General features: G+C 41.0%; 1 protein-coding gene across 1 annotated transcript in view; it reads left to right on the plus strand.

Annotated features, from left to right (window-relative positions):
- Positions 1-273: 273 nt before the first annotated feature.
- The window catches only part of lingo3a (leucine rich repeat and Ig domain containing 3a), a 44,311-nt gene continuing 22,358 nt past the window's right edge, over positions 274-22,226 (plus strand). Inside the window, exon 1 of the mRNA XM_054789746.1 lies at positions 274-656. The gene's annotated coding sequence lies outside the window, so the exon portion shown is untranslated. The remainder of the gene's footprint in view (positions 657-22,226) is intronic.

The following is a 22,226-nucleotide window of genomic DNA, read 5'->3' on the forward strand; positions in this document are numbered from 1 at the left end:
ATGACCGTATCACAGTTATTGTATAGATTATTAATGTGGTGTGTACTTTCTATATATTTTTTCATAAGCTTATTTTATAATGTGTTTTATATTCATAAGTTATTACACACGCACACACAACGGATGCAATAGTGGGATGAATATTTAAAGGAGAGGGCTCGTTTTCTATTTCCCTTGTAGAACTTGAATGCAGCACAAAACAAACCCACTGAGGGGAAGAGAGCGAAAGAGAGAAAGCAGATGATCTCTCAGTGAACAGCAGCAGAGACCTGTTTCAAACACCCACCCACACACACACACACACACACATACACACACGCACACATGCACCCCAGCGACGACAGCAGCATCGGTCCGAGCCCCTCGCCGCTACTCCGAGGCACAAAGCGAGCAGAGCAGCTCGCTAGAAGACGAGGACGTTCCCCTACTGCCTTCACGGCACCGGGAGGAGCGGACGCGGTGGAGAAGAGGAGGAGGGCTTCTTTTGGAAGGTGCTAGATAATTCAACAGCAGTGCTGGGAAGAAGCGGAGAAGAGAAGAGAGGGAGTGAAGGCGGTGAAGCCGATGCTGCTGCTGCTGCTGGAAGGAAGAGGCTGAGAAATCATCCCTATCGACTTGCAGATGTGGAAGAAGCACCAGTCAAGTTCTCGTCCTGCGTGAGCCTCTTTTGCCATTTTTCCCTGCACACACTTTATTCACGCCTCTAATAATACACATTCCCATGAGGCTTATATCAGTCTTTTATCCACTTTGAGGATCATCTTAGCACTACTTCTCATCCTGCTGATCGATGCTTTTTGCAGTTATCATCCTCCAGGCATGATGTCTGTGCCTTGCATTCACGCAAGCACTCACTGTATGGCTTCTCTGAGCAGCTCTCAATCAGATTTTAATGATCTAAAGACGTTGTGTGATATGGGAGGGTGCAGTTTTTGATCGATCCCTGCAGTCGTCGGTGTGACACATCTAAGCCTTGGAGTGCAGCTCGGACAAGGCTTTTTAAAAATTTCCTCCCGCAAAGCTTCAGCCAATAAGAAGTGTCACTCAGCTGCCAAAAGCAAACCATAATGCAGATTACCAAGTGGCAGCCACAACCTTAATGGGTTTTTTGTCACCTAGAAATGAGCAACACTTTTAGTGTGTGTGTGTGTATTGACTGATTGCATCTGTCTCCGTGCCCCCCCCAAGAAAGGCTTTAACTAATGCAGATGCGCTGATGTTCTGCAAAGCTGATGGACACACGCAGATGAGCAGTACTCAACAAATACTGGCCAAGTTCTTTCAATTGGTTGCAGATGAGTTCGTAACGTTTGATGCTACTGTAGAATGTTGGGGTGGCAGGTCACTGTTTTGTTGTTTTTGGCACCATGTGAGTAGTTGGTTGTGAAATATTACTACAGTGGAGCCCGTCTCAGACTGGCTGACTGACATCGACGTGAGCAGTTGTCAACATAACCGAAACCGTTGCTTTCACATTTACTCTATCTCACAAAAGTGAGAACACCCCTCACATTTCTGCAAATATCGCATGATATGTTTTCATGGGACAACACGAAAAACAACAACACTTTGATACAATATAACGTAGTCAGTCTACAGCTTGGATAACAGCGTAAATTTAATGTCCCCTCAAAATACCTGGCAACCATTAAAGGGAAAGCTCGGATTTTTTTACATGAAGTTCTTCTTCCGCGACAGAGCGCCGCGGCCATCTTTTTTATGTGTGTGTTCCACACCAGAAGAAGATGCGAGCGTCTTCATCACATAGCTAAACAAGAATGGAAAGGCGACAGTAGCAGGGACACGCCGGGAGACAAATATGACGCTGAGCTATTTGTGAGGTCTGATTTTTTTTAAATCAAATGTATAGTCTTTTGAACGTATATTGTAGGGGCGGGGGTAAGCCGCCGTTGATGCACTACACTGCTGATGGGGATGTCATAAAACTGCATGGCAAAAAATCGGAACTATCCCTTTAATGTCTAGATGACTGGCAACAAACTGGCAACAAAAGTCAGTGTTAAACTGTACAAATTGGGCTCAATCAGGCATTTTTCTCCCTGGTGTCATGTGACTCATTAGTGTTACAAGGTCTTAAGTGTGAATGGGAGCAGGGTTGTTATTACTCTGTTAGCCAACTATTATCCATCCATCCATCTATTTTCTATGCCGCTTACGGTCGCTGAAGTATGCTGCATCCTATCCCATCTGACTTTGGGCGAGAGGCGGGGTACACCCTGAACTGGCCGCCAGCCAATAGCAGGGCACATATAGACAAACAACCATTCACACTCGCATTCATACCTATGGACAATTTAGAGTCCAACTGTTATCAATGACTCCTTTATTGTATCAGTTTTGTTTCTTTAGTGTTGTCCCATGAAAAGATATAATAAAATATTTGCAGAAATGTGAGGGGTGTACGCAGTGTGAGTGCAGGCCAGAAAAGAGCAATAAAAGGATGAGCTTAGTGTGACGGAAATGGCCCAGAGTGAGTGCACCCTCAATCTAAAGAGCGTCTTTTGCATCTTTCAAACTTCAGCCTTCCTCTCCCCGGGCAAAAGCCCCTCTCAGCCAAGTCCTTATTGACAGAGCCATTCCTGCGTCTTATCGTGAAGGTGTCCGAGACAGCTTCCGCATGTCATTATCAGCACCGCTTTGTTGCAGTGTTGACATTATGGATCACTGGCTGCTTGTCAGGAGCCACAAGAGCTGCTTTGTGTAAACATCAACGCTGAGGATTGGGATGAATGGAACAGCAGGGCAAGCAGTGCAAGATGCTCTGATGATGCCAGTAATGAAATGTCTGCTGACAGGTCAATTAGTCCCACCATGAAGTGCGTTGTTGAACCGCGGGCCCCAGCCCTCGTCCATTTCTTTACCCCGCTTTTCTCCACATAAAGCTGTCAGCGGCGCTCAAGAGCGACATTAAGTCCACTTAACGATATCGCTGCCAAGCTGTATTGTTTTCTACTTAACGGCGAATATAAAACACGCATGCAGTCAGCAAGACAAGGCTATTGATGCCTTTCTCAAATAAATAAGGAGTAACTGTCACATGGTTGCATGCACACTGGCAGGGCGTTTGTCAAGGTTAGAAGATGGCCAGCTGGCTGTCCCCCACTGTAGCGCCATTAACAGTTTGGAAGGTGTCGTAATCTAAATGCAGATCTCGGGGTGGGGGGCATCAAGGGCTTTTATTCTCTAACATTTCTAAAGGTGACTGCATGCATCCCAAACAAAGACAATTTCCATAATGAGATAAGTTAGAAATACACACTTATAGAGCCTTGAAACAAGATCCCTAATGGACTGGGCTGGGGAGATTGTATAGAGTGAGTGTGTCGTCATATACAATAAATATACAATTTATTATTTCCCACAGGAAATAACAAATCCAATTAATTCATATTAATAACCCAAAAATATTAACAACAATACATTTTATAGAGAACAGTTCTAGTTTTGCATGCAGAAAACAATGTGAAAAAATTATAAATAACAAATGGATGGAACTTACTCTTGAAGCGGACTTCCCATACATTCTGGCGAGATCTAATTCAGTAGTGTTTATCACCTTCTTCATCAAATTGCTGGCACTCACAACTTTCTTTGGGCCCATGGTTATTTCGGATTCAATAAAAAATGCCAGTGAGTCAGCAACACGTAGGGTTCTTTTTTTTTTAATTTGGGCACTCAATTTTAAAGAACAGTACAGTACAGGGCTAATGGAGTAGTTTGTTATGTGCAATATTGTACGACATTTGAGACAGAGGTGAATTTTTAGTGAACTGTTTGCAGTTACAGTCTAGTGTATGACATTGTTTGCGCATTGTTCCCGTACGGGTATGCATTGTCACCACCACTTATGTTTTTGTTTTGCTTTTATTTTGAAGTCCAGTCTTTACCATACCACAGGAAGTGTTGCCGAAGAGACTGGAAGGTCTGGGTTGTTACAGAGCGTTGTGACTTAACAAAGCCTGCATGTGGAAAACACCTTGCCATCTGCTTGAACCCACGCTTTGATACGCACCGTCCACAATGGGTTGCACGATGTTCACGCAAGCGGCATGGAGATTATCCATCCATCCATCCATCCATCTTCTATGCCGCTTATTCTTCGCGGATATGCTGGAGCCTAACCCAGCTGACTTTGGGTGGGAGGCGGGGTACACTGGAATAAAAGAGTTTTTGTGACAGTAAATGTTAGTTTAGTTATACATGTAAACCATGTGAGAAAACCGTAGTTAATGCATTTATTTAAAAAATCTATGTAATATTAATGTGTTTACTTAGTATTAGATAATGTGTGCATTGTACATGTGCATAAATGTACATTTGAAGAATGATACTTCAGTAACATTTACTTAAGTAGGATCAGTAGGTCACATTTTGAGAATACCAAGTAAAATCTACTAAAAAGGTTCATATGGTGCCATCAGAGGCACTCATGAGCTCCCTCTGGGCAGCATGGCTGCTGGGCACTCATGGCTGCCGTTGGCCAATGTAATGCCTTGCTAGGAGTGATGAATGCTGGGTAAAAGCTAAAATAGCTGTTGTTTGTTATTTTAAACTTGGATTTGTTACTTGTCTTGTAGCCTATATTGTTATTATTTGAGTGTTAATCTGTTATGTGATGATTTTAGCATTCTTTGTAAGAACAAAGACAATGTGAGTCCGACTGTTATATTGAATAATGACGTCCTGCGATTTCCGATGGTTTGAGAAGCTTCTTGAGAGTTTCCTTGTAACACGTGATTGGCTTCTGCTAAAGAATGAGCTGCTGACTTGCGAGCGGCACAGTACCTAAACAATTTACTTGTAGTTCTAAGTATAGCAGACGTTATGATAGTAGAAATTGTCATAAATTAGCTATACCACTGGGTTCAAAGTAAAAAAAAAAAAAAAAAAAAAAAAAAAGATTTTATGGCTTATATTAACAAAGAAATTACTGTAGGATGTTTTAAATAAGCAAGTAGGGATTACAGCGTTCCTTCATTTATCGTGGGGGATAGGTTCCCAAAATAGCCCGCAATAAGTGAAATCCGCAAAGTAGCCAACTTCATTTCTTTTACAATTGTTATATTTGAAGGCTGTAAAACCCCTCACCATACTGTACACTTTATACACTTTTCTCAGACAGGCAATAATATTTTATCACATTTCTCGCTTGTTTAAACACTCTCAAAAAAGTTCAAACCTTCATTTGAATTTAATGATCGACCTTAATGATCATCACAAGAAATTATTAAGTCACTCACATATATTTCACTCCTGTGACCGTGCCTTTTCGTCCTGGCACGGTTCCGCTGTACTGTAGCGTTTTTGTATTCTTGTTAAAACATATTGTCGCAAGCAAGCTAGCGATGACACAGGAGACATGGCAGGGCCGCGCGAAGGAGATTGATTGACAATGGTCTCCAGCCAGTCGGGACGCAGAAAACAATGGGCGGTGCAGACAGGCGAGAAAAGACTTCCCACAATGCAAATCTTCTTAAAGGGCCAGGCTTGGCCTGTAACAGCATTCACACTTTGTAATAAAAAAAAGAAGCACAAAAAAAAATTAGCGAAACAGCGAATCCGCGAAAGGTGAAACTAGATAGAGCGAGGGAACAATGTACTTGAAAAAATGTTAATCATTTACAATCACAGTATGAGTAAAAATAACTACACATTTTTAAGCTTTATGAGGTAAAGCAAGTAAGTAAGTAAGCAAGTGCTAATAAATGTTACTTAGATGTTTTTTTTTTATCATTCTTAAAAAGCAAGAGGTTCTTAATTGAGAATGATGTTTACATGAGAATAACCCTTGTAATATTTACTTAGATTGTCTACTTGGAAACAATTACTCAGCTGTTTTTAAGTAAATGTTACTCCAGATTGTTTTCAGTGGACACCCTGGACTGGTCGCCAGCCAATCGCAGGGCACATATAAACAAACAACCACTCACACTCTCATTCATAGCTATGGACAATTTAGGGTCACCACTTAACCTAATATGCATGTTTTTGGCATGTGGGAGGAAGCCGGAGTACCCGGAGAAAACCCATGCACGGGGACAACATGCAAACTCCACACGGAGATTCCCAAGCGGAGATTCGAATCCAGATGCATGGAGATTATTCATGCCAGAAATGTTTAACATTTCCAGAATTTCTTTGCGCACTGGCATGCAGCCATGAACACTTGACCCATACTTCACACCAGTTTATGACAAATTAACTCATTGGCGTGCAAAAGTGTTAAATTTTGGTGAGGATCTGGATAACGATGCAGATATAAAACAAGTCTCCTGGAATTGTCCACCATGTCCAGGAGAAAAAAATGGCATCCTTTCCTAACGCCATTCTTGTTATAAAAGCTGAATTTATGAGTTGGGAGTCTGCTTTCCTGTTCTTTACTTTTTTAATACACATTTATTATTTAAGTCTGACCTAAGAGTTGTATGAAATGTACAAAATAGCCTCAGTGGAAATAATGAGGGGAATGTTTAGTGAAGTACTACATTGTTATTGGTCTTGTATTTAATTCCAGTTGCCTTAAAAGCTCTGTCATGTCGGGTAGTGCATTGATCTCTCCTTAATGTGTTCTTATTCTGTGACGATGATGCAATGTATGCCTTAGACTACATAATTCATAACTATCTTAGCTTACATGAATAATAAATATAGCAAACGGCTTGTTTTTGATCAAGCGATGCGCCAGAGAAACATGCACTTTAGATATGTTCACGGGTCTTAATGGCTGTTTTGAAGTGAATGTCCTGCCTTTTCGCACCTTTCAGCAGTTTTTAGCAGCCCGTCAGGTTTAGATTAAGAGTGTCAGGTGTTGACACTACTTGGTTTGACAGGTGGGCTGAAGCTGCAGGTCAGATACAGCGTGAAGGCTACGCACTGAGGAGGAGAGTCCTACTGGTTGTGTGCTGCATATTTCATGTTTCCTTCCGTTCAAAATGATATTAGTGGAGTTATGTAATGACTCAAATGGCAAGCAGAGTGCCTCATGGGTGTTTGTAGGCTTTCTGTGGTTTTCTTCAGTCCTGTCTCCACCAAGAGGCACAGTCAGTTTGGGATAGCATGTCATTCCATTGTCAAAAAGTTGTAAATAATGCCCCCGACTTGACTTGACACGGCTCTACTCGGAAAAGACATTTTTCCGTTGGCAAAAGCTGGTACTACACGGTACTATTTCTTTTACCTGGGTTCCAAGCACCTTGAGCAGATACCATATGGGTACGATTCATCCATCCATTTTCTATGTTGCTTATCCTCATTAGGGTCGCGGAGGTATGCTGGAGCCTATCCCAGCTGACTTCGGGCGACAGGCGGGGTACACCTGGACTGGTCGCCAGCCTTTCGCAGATGGGTACTATTGCAACAAATATTATTGCCGTTACATTTGCGGTTAGAAATGACAAAAATAAAATATATTATAATTAGTGTTGTCTGATAATATCGGCCACTGATAATTATCGGCCCAATACTGGCATAAAAATGTGATATCCAACAGGAAGTGCTGCTGTCAAAACCATACACATAGAAGCCGCATTGAGTACTGAGCCTTACGTCAACGTCGCTGCCATATTGGATGTGGCAAGGCTGCACTGTAAGTGAATACAAATAAATGTACTTACTTTCATAAAGCGCCTTTCTACAAAAATTCAAGTTAATGCCTCTCGTTTAACCATTCACAGACGCACTAATACTTGGGAAACAGTGTATTTGATCTTCTCAGATGGCTAAGATAAGACCTTTATGGATCCCACACAGGTAGGTATATATAGACAGGTATATATAAGTAGGTACTGTATATATAGTTGTTTTAATGAGTAGTTTAAATGCAATAAAATAAGAATATAAAATAAGAACATGAAAGTAATCAATCAAAATAATAATCAGCAAATTCATGTATTTTAAACAATACCCCGTTACCTAAAAATAAATTAAATTTTTCTAAAACTAACATAAATCAAGGCACAAGAAACACAAATATATTCTTATATGAAATATGTAATACATTAATTATCTATTTAGAGATGGGTGGAGTAGCCAACAAAACGACTGTACTCATTTAAGAGTATTGTTACTTTAATTAATTTTACTCAAGAAAAAGATATGTGATGTGACACATATCGGTATCAGTTGATATCGGAATCGGAAATTGAGAGTTGGACAATATCGGCATATCGGTTTTCGGCAAAAAAAGTCAGTATCGGACATCCCTTGCTGCAGTGTTCTACCCCACAGTGTCCACTTTGCTGCAACCGTTCTTTTTTTCTTGCTGCCCACAGTTGACCATAGTTAGTAAATACAGAAGACCCTTGTCATCCTCCATTGTTAGATGCAAACAGTTAGTGGGATGATTTTCGGGATTTCCAGAGGCACTAAGTTGAAGTGAAAAACAGTTGTGAGTTGATACAGTTGTTGTCTCCACTTGTGCTGCCAAGGCTGCTGTGAAAGAAGACTGAAACGCTGTGACTACCCAGCCGTAAAACAATATTCTCTATCGGTGGATGGGCCAGCGTGATGGGAATCAAAGTCTCCTCCTCTTGTGTTGCCATCAGGATTTTACTTTTACTGACGCTGGCCACCTTGAGCTCTTCACTTCGAGTGGTCTTCCTCCATGCAGCAGTCACACATCCCATAAATGCAACATCTAATCGGTTCCTAACACGTCAAATCCCTGAATAAGATCAGATAAAAGCCCAATTGTCTTTCTCCTACTCAGACCCACTTTGTGCAACATGATCCTACCTACAATAAAACTATGATGAAAACACTAAGCTATCAGTTTCCAAGATACAGTTAAAAGCCGTGTGTGTTCTTGTCAGCAAAAAATGCAACCAGTAGAGGTGACACTGTTAACCTCCATTCTTGCCAGCTTGTAGTGAATACAGGTGGTCCTCTGTTACCCCTTTTCCACTGTCGCGAACTTTGGTGTTGGTGCTGGATTAAGTTTGAGGCCGGGGTAGAACCGTGTTGCCTGCGGACGCCAGCTTTATTTTCCATTGTCCTGGGGAGCTGTGTCATTACGTCACAGGGATTACACCTCCAATCAGGAAATAACCACAGGAAATTTCAAGTGTCGACCATTGTTTAATCATTGTTGAATCAACACACAACTCACTATAGTCGTTGACACGACACAAAAATGTAAAAATTAAGGTGTAAAATGCAAAACATTTTAACATAAAGATTGCATGTTGTAGGCTTCATGCTTGTGGGGACATCGTAACAAGAGGATGTTTTTTTTTTTTGTTTGTTTTTACCCCTGTCCTGTCCAGCCTTTAAGGCAGATAGAATTGTAGATCTAAATGCCCTCAAGTGCTCAACAGATTTACTCTGCCAGGGAGAAGTGTGATATACACTTCCCCTGTTATACAGAATTTATTTGATTTGATGCATGTGATTATGCAAATATGGAGCGGCCGGACCGGAGCAGGAGGGGACAGAGAAGAAGAGAAAAGAAAACAGAGGGGTGGGTGCGGGGATAAGAGGGGGACAAAAAAAAGACAGAGACAAGGACAACAGCAGCAACAACAATTGTGACAACAACAACAGAACAACAGAAACATACAGAACTACATCAGCAAATGTCTGTGACCACTATAAAGACCCTGACGGAAAGGACAAAATAATATCAACAACCACAATGACAATACTGCATTGAAACAGTCACACATAATAGTAGTCATGAAATGATGAACTATGATAGTGATCACAACGACAATACTGCATTGAAACAGTCACACATATTTGTAGTAATGAAATGATGAACTATGATAGTGGACAGAATGACAATAACTGTAATGCACATCATCGCCATTGTTTTCTGACAGAAATATAAAAACATATTTGCACAATTGCACAATAAATGACTTCTAACATGACTATAGGTTTACAATGAAAGTAGTTTCCTGCTGTACGCACAAATGAGAAGGTGAGGGTGGTGAATTTCATTAATTCAATAATAGCATGCTAGCATGCAGGCCAGTATTTACAACCAAAACTGTACTGTGAACATTATATTTTACAAATACAACTTACGGGAGCCCAGGCAGGTCTGACTTGTGCCTGGGTCTTCTTTTGAGACGGCCTCCCGGGTTTCGGTGGAGTTATTTGCCAGCATTCACCGGCAAGCTGGCATGCTGATGTTTGTGGCCCAAAACTTTGTCAAGCTCCTCTAAATAAGGCATTACTCTCCTCCGAACACTGCAATCCCTGCCTAGGTCTTTCTTTTGGTATCTGTAGTCCTTCTTTGATTTATTATGTTTTATTCATTTGTTCGAAAGACCAAAGAAAACACGCAGCAGCCATCTGGCCTCTTGATGCATTCAAGTATTGGCTGGGTTCTTGTCGCCTTTTAACATTTCTTCTGCACTTCTACTGGATAAGAGAGTGAATAAGAGAGAAGAATGTTTTCGGAGCGTTTTCCATTGTTACAGTTACACTGCAATGTGATAAAAATGGAGGTAATTCGCAGACTTTTTTTTTTTTTAGGTAACCCCGCCCACCTCATTGTGCAAACGGTTGGCTTACTCGGCCCTCTGCATAGAGCCATCCTACATGGAGTCATGTTCATGGCCGGTGGGAAATCACAAATCACTTTAACACTACACATAACTGCCAGGTCTCTACAGTATCTGTGAGCATGTTGAAGGATATGCTCCTATGAAAGCGATAGTAATAATAACAGAAGCATAGTGGTCTTATTATTGAGATGGAAAGGTTGCTAGTGCTTTGGCTTTCATTTGTTATTATATTTTATTACTTTATTACAATTGCATTTCATTCTTGTATTTATTGTTTTGTTACTGCTGTTTATGCTCTTCATGTGTTCTGTGTACAGTGTGAGTGACTTGGGAGTTAATTTAGTGATCCAGCATACACTAGTATTGACCCACACCACAGTCTAGGAATGGAACTCATACGTAACCTGAGGACCACCCAGTATGCTGCAAAATCATACAGCTCCAATAGATTTTCCCTATATATTCAAAAACTGATAAAACTGATAAAATACATAGATATATTTTACAAACCAAATAACACAGTCCAAAGCTCAACGACGCTCAAAAGCTTCCTGCCCTTCTAGTTGGTTTACTAACCACATTTACAGCAGCTGAGCCCTGCAAACAAGACTTACTGTACTGTCGACCCACTCGTGAACCAGCTGTGTCCTTTGGGCCGACTCCAGTTACACACACATCGTTCACAGCGACCGTGTGGGCCTCTCACATACGCTTTAATCAGCTCCCTTCAATTATGTAATTACAGGCCTGATTAGATTAGTGTTGTAAGGCCGTGACTGTAAGGGACCTCCTTTTTTGTTTTTGCTTCCACAATGAACATCACAGCCATGACATTTCTCCTAAATCGGTTTTATGTCCTAATGAAGAAAGGTCACATTTTTCATCGTAACGTTCCCAGAGAAAGAGTTGATTCAAATTGATCCATTCCAGCACAAAACAAAGCTGATGATCATGGCGATGATGCTTTGAGTGCAATATTAATGGGGTTAGTGTTAGACAAAAATAAATACTGTACATTTGCGGTTCAGCATTCAAAGTCAGGCATATTTGTGGATTTTTTGTAAATATTTTTGTTTCTCCATTTTTCAGCAGAAAACACATCTCTTTCACCATAAGTTGGTAAGTTTATAAATACGTGCTAATACAGGTAAAATGTACAGCTGTTAGAAAGTCCACTATTTGTACATGTTTATTTCTTTATGTTTTACTGACGATGGTTTTTCATCAAGCAATAATAGTTCACATTTAATTCGATGGTCCCTGAAAGCACCATAGTGTTGCGCTGAGACACAAAAGTTGGTTTGGTTATGGAAGCACTCACTTCGACAGTCAATCCAGCCTCTGAACTTGCAGTTAATATATTTATTGTAAGTCATTACTGGAATTACAAAAGCCAAACAGTGTGATCATCAATCATTGATTAGTGGTGAGTACCTATACATTTCATACTTTAAATGCATGTGAGACATATTTAGGGCTTAAACCGGCATTGCGTCGGTAATGAACAATGGCAATTGAAGAGAGGGTTCTGAAGCTGAATTTTGTATAATAATTCGCTTTTACTGCAAATGTTATTCCAAAATCGGAGGAGAACGATTACTGCCAGTTATTAAAAAACAGAAAGACTAGAAATAATCATCAAAGTCAGGCAAGTTCCACTAATAAGGTGTTGTATATTAAAGTGATGGCTGAAGCATGCCTGCTGCAGAGAGTGTGAGTGCAGGGAAGAGTTGAGTTTGGTTGAAAATCAAATTTCATCATTTCATGCGGCACTTCCGAATCTTATTAAAATGTAGGGCTGTCAAAAATAACACGTTAACAAATTATTTATTCATTTATAATATATAATATAGTATATACTCCTGATCAAAATTTTAAGATCAGTTGAAAAATTGCAAGAATTTGCATTTTGCACATTTGGATCTTAATGAGGTTTTAAGTAGAGCTACAATATGCAAAAACAAGAAGGAGTGAGACAAAAAGCATTTTGAAAAAGTAATTTATTGTAAACAACAATGAAACGGAAATATGCTGTTTATCAACTGATCAAAAGTTTAAGACCATCACTAAAAAAATAACAAAAAACTCTCCAAACCAAAACAAAACATTTTCTCAATAACGAGTAGCTTCACCGTTCTTGTTAATCACTTCAAAAATTGCTTTGGGCATGCTTGATGTGAGTGTTAGGAGGCTAGTGGGAACATTGCTGCAAGTGGTGAAGATGGCCTCACGAAGGGCATCGACTGTCTGGAACTGATGGCCATTTTTATAAATTTCCCTTGCCATCCATCCCAAATGTTCTCTATGGGATTTAAATGAGGGGAGCATGCAGGATGGTCCAAAAGAGTGATGTTATTCTCCCTGAAGAAGTCCTTGTTCAAGCGAGCATTGTGAACTGCAGCGTTGTCCTGTTGAAAACCCCAGCTGTTACCACACAGATGAGGGCCCTCAGTCATGAGGGATGCCTGCTCCAACATCTGCACGTAAGCAGCCGCCATTTGACGACCTTGCACCAACTGAAGCTCCAGTGTTCCACTGAATGAAAAAGCACCCCAGACCATGGTGGACCCCCCTCCACTGTGCCAGGCAGAAAACATCTCAGGTGGGATCTCCTTGTCATGCCAATAATGTTGAAGCCATCTTGATGGTCAAGGTTACATTTTTTCTCATCAGACTTTTTTGTTCCATAATGCTCAGGATCTTTAAAAAAAAAAGTAGAATGACTGTCTTACTGCTCCCAACCTCAGCAGCCATGGCACGCTGCGAGAGGCCTTGCTTATGCAGCTCGACAATCCGACCACGTTGAAAAAGAGAACGCTTCTTAGCTTTAGCCATTAGGAGGGCATGACAGTGTGAATGCCTGACAGAAAATGAACATTTTAAGCAGATTTAGGCTTTTATAGCCTTTAGTCTTAAACTTTTGATCAGCTGATAAACAGCCTATTTCAGTTTAATTGTTGTTTTCAATAAATTACTTTTTCAAAGTGCTTTTTGTCTCACTCCCCCTTCTTGTGTTTGCATATTGTAGTTCTACTTAAAACCTAGAAAAAAGATCCAAATGTGCAAAATGCAAATTCTAGCAATTTTTCAACTGGTCTTAAGATTTTGATCTGCAGTGCATATATTTAGTAATATATATTATCTCCATTCGTGTGTATGTGATGTGTACGCTCGCATCTTCAGCCACGACGGAGCGCCGCGGCGATCTTGTTTTAAGAAGATGCGAGCGTCTTCATCACATACACACGAATGGAGAGGCGACAGTTCGCAGGTATACGGCGGGAGACAAAGGTAACGCAGAGCGAGTTGTGAGGTCTGATTTTTTGAGGAGGCACTTTTATGATGCAAATGTATTACTCTTTTGAAGGCATATTGTTTTGAGAAGCCAAACTGCTTACTTAAGCAACCCGGCAACTAAGCAGAACTACGTTCCTCGTCACAGAAATCCGACCAGAACTGGAACAAATGTGGGGGCAAGTCACTGTTGATATAGACCACTGCTGAACCCTGGCGCTCCACAAAGTGGTGCTTGCTCACTTTACAGTAGTATATTATCATATGAGATTTTTTTAACTCACCACAGGCAGTTTTAAAATGTTAGTCCTCCTCTACGTACAGCTTAATGATGTGGAGGTCAGGCGGCGGTCAGAAAGTCCTGTTGGACCTATTGTCTTCATTAGTGCTTTTTTTTTTGGACTGTGTAGCTTCAAGGCCTACAAAGACCATCTGCCAGCTGACAAAAACATGAAGCGTTTTTCACTTCGTTAGGGGAAATTTTAATTGGAGCTAGGCTGGTATTTTGTAGCAACCTTTTAAGTTTGATGACAAACGCTCATTGTTGAATACAGCAGCTCTAAGCTGCTGAGCATGTAAACGGATATGTCATAAATACACACAATCCTATGGCTTCTTACTGAGATAGAACAACAGTATATCTTCTGGAGCGATATGATGACAAACTAAATAGTCTGACATGTGTACATGAACTAAGTGATGTGAATTTATGAGAGGAAGCATTATATTATTTATTTTCCCCCAAAGCTGTCATCTGAAAAGGACGTCAAAACCTCGAGTCGCTCCCTTGTTTTGTTTCTGCATCGTTGAAACTAATAAATCAACGGTTGTGCGCGCATGTGTGTGTGTAACCAATGCAGACTGGTGTGATGAGATTGTGCCTAACGGACAGCACAGGCACGTACGCACAAACGCGTTCTCATTTGGTTGCCTGTCAAAAGTATTTGATTAGAAGGCAAGTTTCTCTTCTTGCTTTGTTATTTTAGACTGCTTATAAAACAGTTGTGTGTGTATTTGGGCATACACTCAAGGTCACAATATTAGGTACATCAAGATCTGGAGCTGACTTCCCGACGCTTTAACCAACCAACCAGCATGCCACCAAGCTAACTAGTTCAAGATTCAAGAGATTCAAGAGAGTTTTATTGTCATGTGCATAGTACAACAGCAGTTATACCATGCAATGAAAATCTTATTCTGTTCATTCTCCCAAGAAAAGAAAGTTAGCCTCCAATTTATTTATTCTGAATTCAAGAAAGGGTTTCAAACGGAGTGGGGAAGACGGACAAAGTAAGAAGCCAAAAACTTACCATGTCCACATGAAATAACTTTTTTCACTATGTCATTTTCACATGCCATGGCTGACTCCATGCAGTGTGAAGGTAATGTAATGTAAGGTAATGTTTCATCAATGGAACATTACTGACGCCTAGTGACCAGAATACTACACATGACTTGTCTTTCAATGTTTTTTGACCAATAATAGGCCATAGCCAACCACAAAACAGCGATCATTAATTAATTAAGGAATTATCGAAAAACCACGGTAGAGTGAAGGAGTGAGAGTGACTGTTATTGCGCAACACAGCAACACAACAGAACCAATGTTGTAATAGTGGTAAGGAGAAAACCACTGTATCAGGTTTTAATAGTGCATCATGCATGAGTTTCACACAGCTGAGTACAATTTAAAGCGCATGCAGAGGTAGATAAACCTGATGGATGCTGACACTCATGGGACTTCAAATGCAACTTCTGCCATCTGGTGGAGGAAAACCACCTCAGGAGGTTGCCAACAACCACAGCTGTTAATGCCAATGTTTTTGACCTAAATAGAGACCCCCGCGGTGATGTGTTCCCAGAGTTAACTGAATAGAGGCGTTAATTGGAGCATTTACAGTCACACAAATATTGCCTTTACAAATATAACTAGAATGGCATTTAATACAGCACAAGGCAAACAAATTGATGAGTGAACTATCTTATTGGTTAACTAATGAAAAAAAATCACTTTGCACAATTGAAGTAAACCGAATGTTCTTAATGCAAAAAGTCAGGAAAGTAATATAGCGCTGTGTAATTAAACAACTGTAGAGCAGTGTGACTGCAGTGTACAAAGATGAGCTTTGCTGTATGCATAATGATAAACATATTGTTCAATAAATACCTCTCTGGCAGTGTCATCAAAACTGAGCATTATTAGACACGTCTTGCATTAGATCTCCTTTGATTGAGCAGGGGTACCTAATAAAAAATGCCTGCTGTGGTGTTTGCCTGTATAGGTGGCAGTAAGTGGACTGAAAATAGCAGGGTGCGCATGCATATGTGAGTAAACATGTCAGTGTGAGTTTAATAGCGTCCTGTCACGTTGCGTCAGTCTGACAGGTGAGCTGAAGAGGAGACAGCATGGATGAATGCAGTGGACGTGATGACAACATTGTGAATTTATGACGAGAGCCAGTAGCGCTGAAGGCAGACATTGTTGAGATGCTTCTCTCACACATGCTTGTCATCACTTTTTCATTTCTTAGAAACGCATTGATCCTATATGAGCATGTGATGGTCCCCGCTGTTGGCATTCACCCACGGCCTCACGCTCAATCAGAGATGGGGTTTTTTTGCAGCATCTCCGGACTCCCATTGCTCTGGGGGGGAGGCGGCCTGATGTTGTCTGAGTGAATCGTCTCAAAGGAGCTTGTAAATAATTTACGGGCTGCGGTCACTCCTCTTTTGCGATGGCAAAGGCTTTCCTCTGTGGGTGTTTTTTTGGACTCGGAGTTCCTGTTATGTCAGAACAGATCTGTTTCATGCGCAGGCAGAGCCCAATTACTGGATGCCCTTAGCTGTACCTAGACAGAGGCTCTTTGCATGTCACACTATTGGCCGCCATGTTGGCAACTAGCATTTCCTATTTATTTTAGGATAACTTCCATCCCTTCTTTCTTAACATCGTCTGTTTTGCAGCATCGTCAGGCGATACGAGCAATCTGAACAGATTGACCTGTGTAAAAAGTGTCCTGCTGTGGTCTTTTGTGTTATTATTTGGAATGCCGCTGGAGAGTATATATTGCTTAAGAGGGGACAGACAGAGATAAGCGTAAAAAGCAACCACAAAAACAACATTATCTGTGAATACTTGGAGGGGACAGACAGAAAAGAGAACACAACAACAGCTGGTTGGAGAACCTGTGTCTAGACAATAAAGAAAGCAATAACTAGAGACAGCAACAATAACATCTCCATTACTTGGTTTAGCTCATTTAAGAGGGGACGCATGGAGATAAAACAGAGAACAAAAAAAAGCAAAGGTAACACAAAACCTAAGCGAGACCAAAATGTTACAAAACCGCAACAAGGACCCTGGTTGGAGAACCTGGGGCTAGTAACCAAAGAAGACAACCACAACGACAATATTGTCTGCTGGTAATTGTTTTTGCGTGGTTTAAGAGACGCCAGACAGAACAAAAGGCAAACACAGAAGCAAAAACATTGCATGGCTAGTAGTTGGTTTACGAGGGGACAGACAGATATGAGAAAAAGAGTGAGCAATTAAACATTTAATAGCAGGGGGTAGAGCTCCATCCCTTCATCCTCCTCAGAAGCTGACTCAACTGCTCCTCCTCCTCCTCAATCCACTCTGCTCCTCCTTCCTTCACCGTCCTTCTGCTTGCTCTCACCGAGCCGTCGTCACAGACGCTGACAACTGGTGTCATTTTCCACGGTTCACTGTTGACTCTGCTGTTTTTGTGATTTAATAGGCGCCCCTATTAATCAGACAGCCGCACACAGCGATGACACGTCTCTCCAGTTGAGATTCACTTTTTAAAGATGACAGGGGGCGCAACTGTCAGCCACCCAAACCCTGGCATGCATGCATGGCTGCCATCTCCCCGGCAAAAGTGCCTCACAACCCATTTCCAAGGCTCTCCTCCCTGCATGTTTCTGTCAGGATGTATAATCCCTCATCACCTCCCCTAAAGCGTTTCACATCTCTGCTTTCTGCTGTCATCCTGCTGCTTTCAAGGGGACGTCACTTATTGCTTTTCTCTTTTTTATTTGCATGACTTCTCAGCTTTTGTTGCATCTTTTAAAGTGTTTAAAGGTCGGCGCCACCCTTGTCTTGTTTGCAAGCTTTTTATCGGCACAAACACTTGGCATTTAACCCGCTTTGAACACGCTCAGGCTCCTTGTTGCAGTAACAAATCTCTCTGAAGACGTGGCACAGATACTGAGCCTCCAATGTGGGGCTCATAGTTAGAAAAACATGATGCTTTCCAGACAAACATCCCCCTCATTATTCAAGCAGACAAAATGTCTCAATCATGATTACGCGGCTCCTCAATCCGGGAGTGACGAGCAACGGATGCGATGCGGATGCTTGAAGGTGAAGCGTCATCAGCAGTAGCAGCTGGGATCTTATTCAGTGTCTGTGATGCTGCCTGATATCCTTTAATTGCCTTCTAATTCAGCTTGTAATGAACACTCTCTGCTTCCCTATTCCTAATATACAGTATATGAATGAGACAATTTTATAGGAGTTGTATTACAATTTCCGTCTATACATATATTTTAGAATGGAAGATGCTTAAGTTGGTCGCTTTTATGTCGACGGACTCATCAAGTCCTGGTCCACCCAATGTTGCTGTCCCACATTTTGTCCCACAATTGTCCATAGGTGTGAATGTGGGTGTGAATGGTTGTTTGTCCATATGTGCCCAGCGATTGACTGGCAACCAGTCCAGGGTGTACCCCGCCTCTCACCCGAAGTCAGCTGGGATAGGCTCCAGCATGCCCCCGCGGCCCCTCGATAAGTAGAAGCGGTATATAAAATGGATGGATGGACTGGATAATAATAATAGGTCGCACGGTGGCATGTTGGCCAAGGAGTCAGGAGATCTGGAAGATCTGGGTTCGAATCTCTGTTGGGCATCTCTGTGTGGAGTTTGCATGTTCTCCCCGTGCGTCCATGAATTTTCTCTGGGTACTCCGTCCCATATTCTAAAAAACGTGCATGTTAGGCTAAGTGGTGACTCTTAAGTTGTCCATAGGTCTGCTGTGACTGTTTTCAGGTGGGGCGGACCTCTCGGCAGCAACAGCTGCTGCTGGGTGACAACAGAACTGCAGAACAATACGTGCTTTCACTTTTAAGTCTCCAAATACCAGAAACGTTTCCGATGACGCCAGGTAAAGTTGCTAGTCGCTTTTCAGAAAATAAGTTGCAAGAAAGCTTGGAAAGTCAGCAGATTTCGCGAAAAAGTCACCAAGTTGGCAACACTTGGTACACCGTGTTGTTCTTATTAGGTATGCTCCGATCAATAGGCCATCGATTAGTATCATGATTGGCATTGCCGATAAATGCCTTTCGAAACAGATTGCCATACGGCGGGGACATGACAATTCATGTTATGACAACACAAACATGACATGAATGTGTGCTGTATCACGTCAACACTCATCTTGAGCTGACAAGGAACGCACTTTGTCTCGTATTGCCGCGAGAATCAACACTAGTCTGTAAAACCTCAATGGTTTCAGTTTGACAGCTTGAAACAGGCTACGCCAATCAATGCCAATGTGTTTGATCACTCCGTTGTCAAACCAATTGGTGTTCGACTTCTCTTGCATCTTTCTATACACGCTTTGCCTAGCTGTCACTGGCCACAGCTAACTAGCTAATCTTTACTATCTTGCCATGAATACCAATTATGTCTTGTCCTCCAAACACTATGTGTGGTTGTTTAATGAACATAAACACATAGTGTGTGTCCAGCCTTATGATGGTGATACTATCACAGAAGTCTCCTATCTCACAGGCTGATTTTGAAGCTGACGCTCACACAAGGTCAAAGAATATTTGTTTCAGAGTTTGTACCCTTATATAAAACACAAAATAGCATAAAGGCGATGATCCCACTGAGTGGAGATCTGCTTGGTAAATAAAAGTGTACAATTTAAATGTTGCCAGTCATAAATAAAACACAAATAGTTGACAGCTCTTATAGTGATGAAAGTTGGAAAACCCTGGACACTGAATTTATTCTCTTTTAAGTTAAGCATGACAGATTTCTATTTAATAAAGTTATATATTTGGAATATTTTATTCTGTTAATTTTGTTATCATGAAGTCTAAAATAAATTATTGAACAATATATTTCCCATGTATTCATATTACTCCAAAACATGCATCAAAATAAATTCAGGTTTGTGTCAAATAGTAGAAAAATCATCCATCCCTTCATTTTCTATTCCGCTTATCCTCATCAGAGTCGCGGGGGGTATATGTTGGAGCCTAACCCAGCTGCCTTTGGGGCGAGAGGCGGGGTACACCCTGGACTGGTTGCCAGCCAATCGCAGGGCACCATTCACACTCACATTCATACCTATAGACAATTTAGAGTCTCCAATTAACCTAACGTGCATGTTTTTGGAATGTTGGAGGAAACCGGAGTACCCAGAAAAAAATCTACTCAAAGGTTTATTTTTTAATAATTACACAGTTTGCAGTGGCCCTTGGCATTCACTAATGGCGGGCCTGGCCAATAGCACTCATCATAAATGAATTGACAGTACAGTTAATCCATGTGATCAGTATAGGTATCAGCTGATTCCACTCTTGGTATCGGAATCAGCAGCATGAAACCCTGATCGGAGCATCCCTACTTCTTATTACTAAAAAGTGCCCACTTATGCCAAACTAGACATACATGGTTGACCAATTTTGTTCACATAAAATGTGAGACCCAGAGGTGTCATTTCTATGGAAAGTCAGTCCATTTATGTCAATGTCTGTTGCAGTATTGTCAGCATCCTCATTATTGCCAAGCAACTACAACAGCAACTACTGTCTAGTTACACAGCATTTAAAACGTGCACGCAGTGAGTTCTTGTTCATTGCAAAATAAGCTTTAAGAAAAGGCAGTATTAACCTGATAACAAAAATGCACCCATTTATTTTCAAAAATATTGTTGGCCACCTGTAGAAAGATTTGCGCTTGTAGGAAATTGTATTGTATTGTCATTGGAGTCAAGACAACCGCACCAGCTCTGTAAGATAAGCATATAAAAGATAATATTATAATAAAATATATTTTATATATAAAATGCACAAACGGAGGTAAACACCCTGCCGTAGGTTTAAAAATATTTTATTGTCGGCCATTTGCTTTATTTTCTATTTGCTTATTGGAATGAATCAGAAAATGCAGCAGATGGGATGCATTGTGATGGTCTTCCTGCATGCTTTTCTCATTCAACAATATTTTTAATTTTGTGTTTGTCATGTATCGGAAACATAATGATAGGCAAATATTAATACAAAAAAAAAAGGTTGGTTTTATAGATTATTTGGATAAAATATTATTTTCGAAAAATTTAAATATATAAAGTATCTCTTTTTTTCTTTAAACACTTGGAGACCCAAGTACATATAATTATTAAAAGACTAATTACATTCAAATTGTTCTTTATTATTCAGTTTCTACACCACTGCAACCACATGTTAAATTGACGCCTCAGTCTTTGTAAAGACGGAATTGTTTTGATGGTTCTTGTTTAGCACTGTAACAGAATGCATGTGTACCTAAGAAGTTGCCCTATCAAATGCATGTAAAATATGTAAAAACATATGGTTCCCAAGTTAAGACATGAGGTTTGTTGGTTGTACACTACAACAAAATAGAGCCTTTTCCTCGTATGATTCCCAGTCCACTCTATACTAAGTTGGTCATATTCTAGCAGAAATTGCCAGTCATCCCTAATTCCAAGCTTCCGATTTCAGCAGCAACAAGATTAAAGCTGAGCGGAGGCGAGATGGGAAGCGGGCGGGTGAGCGGGTCGAGCGGCGTGGCAGCTTCCATCGACACCGGATTAGTGGGGGCGGGAATGGTGAAGTAGGCCAGCTAAAATATGGACAACATGCTGTAAAAACACAGACGGAGCTGGACGGCCTGGCTCATTTCATCAGGGTGTAATTATACGGTAATCCTGGCTTCCATGTCGGCGGCATCTGTGTCAGACGGGGATAATTAATAAATGGCTTGGGACACTTGTGGATATTGTTGTTTTTCACCTCAATGCAGCATTCCGAGACTCTCAAAACTCTGACGTGCAACATCAGTAAGGAACAAGAATTCTCTTTTAGGACAGAAGAGACATATTAATACAGAAATTTTTACCAGTACCTAAAGTCTTCGAAAAAAAGACAAACATACGATTACAGCGTTCCTTGATCTTCTAGCTTTGACGACTGCCATGTGTAATCATTTATCCTGTATGGCCCATTGCGCTAATCAATTGAGGTTTGTACAAACTGATTACGTAGTTGACTTTGACTGGGAAACAAATATCCATTCATTTAAGAGAGGACACAGAGAGAAAAGAGAATAAAATGACAGAAGACAA

The sequence above is a fragment of the Dunckerocampus dactyliophorus genome, chromosome 10 (genome assembly GCF_027744805.1).
Source record: "Dunckerocampus dactyliophorus isolate RoL2022-P2 chromosome 10, RoL_Ddac_1.1, whole genome shotgun sequence".
Lineage (NCBI taxonomy): Eukaryota > Metazoa > Chordata > Actinopteri > Syngnathiformes > Syngnathidae > Dunckerocampus > Dunckerocampus dactyliophorus.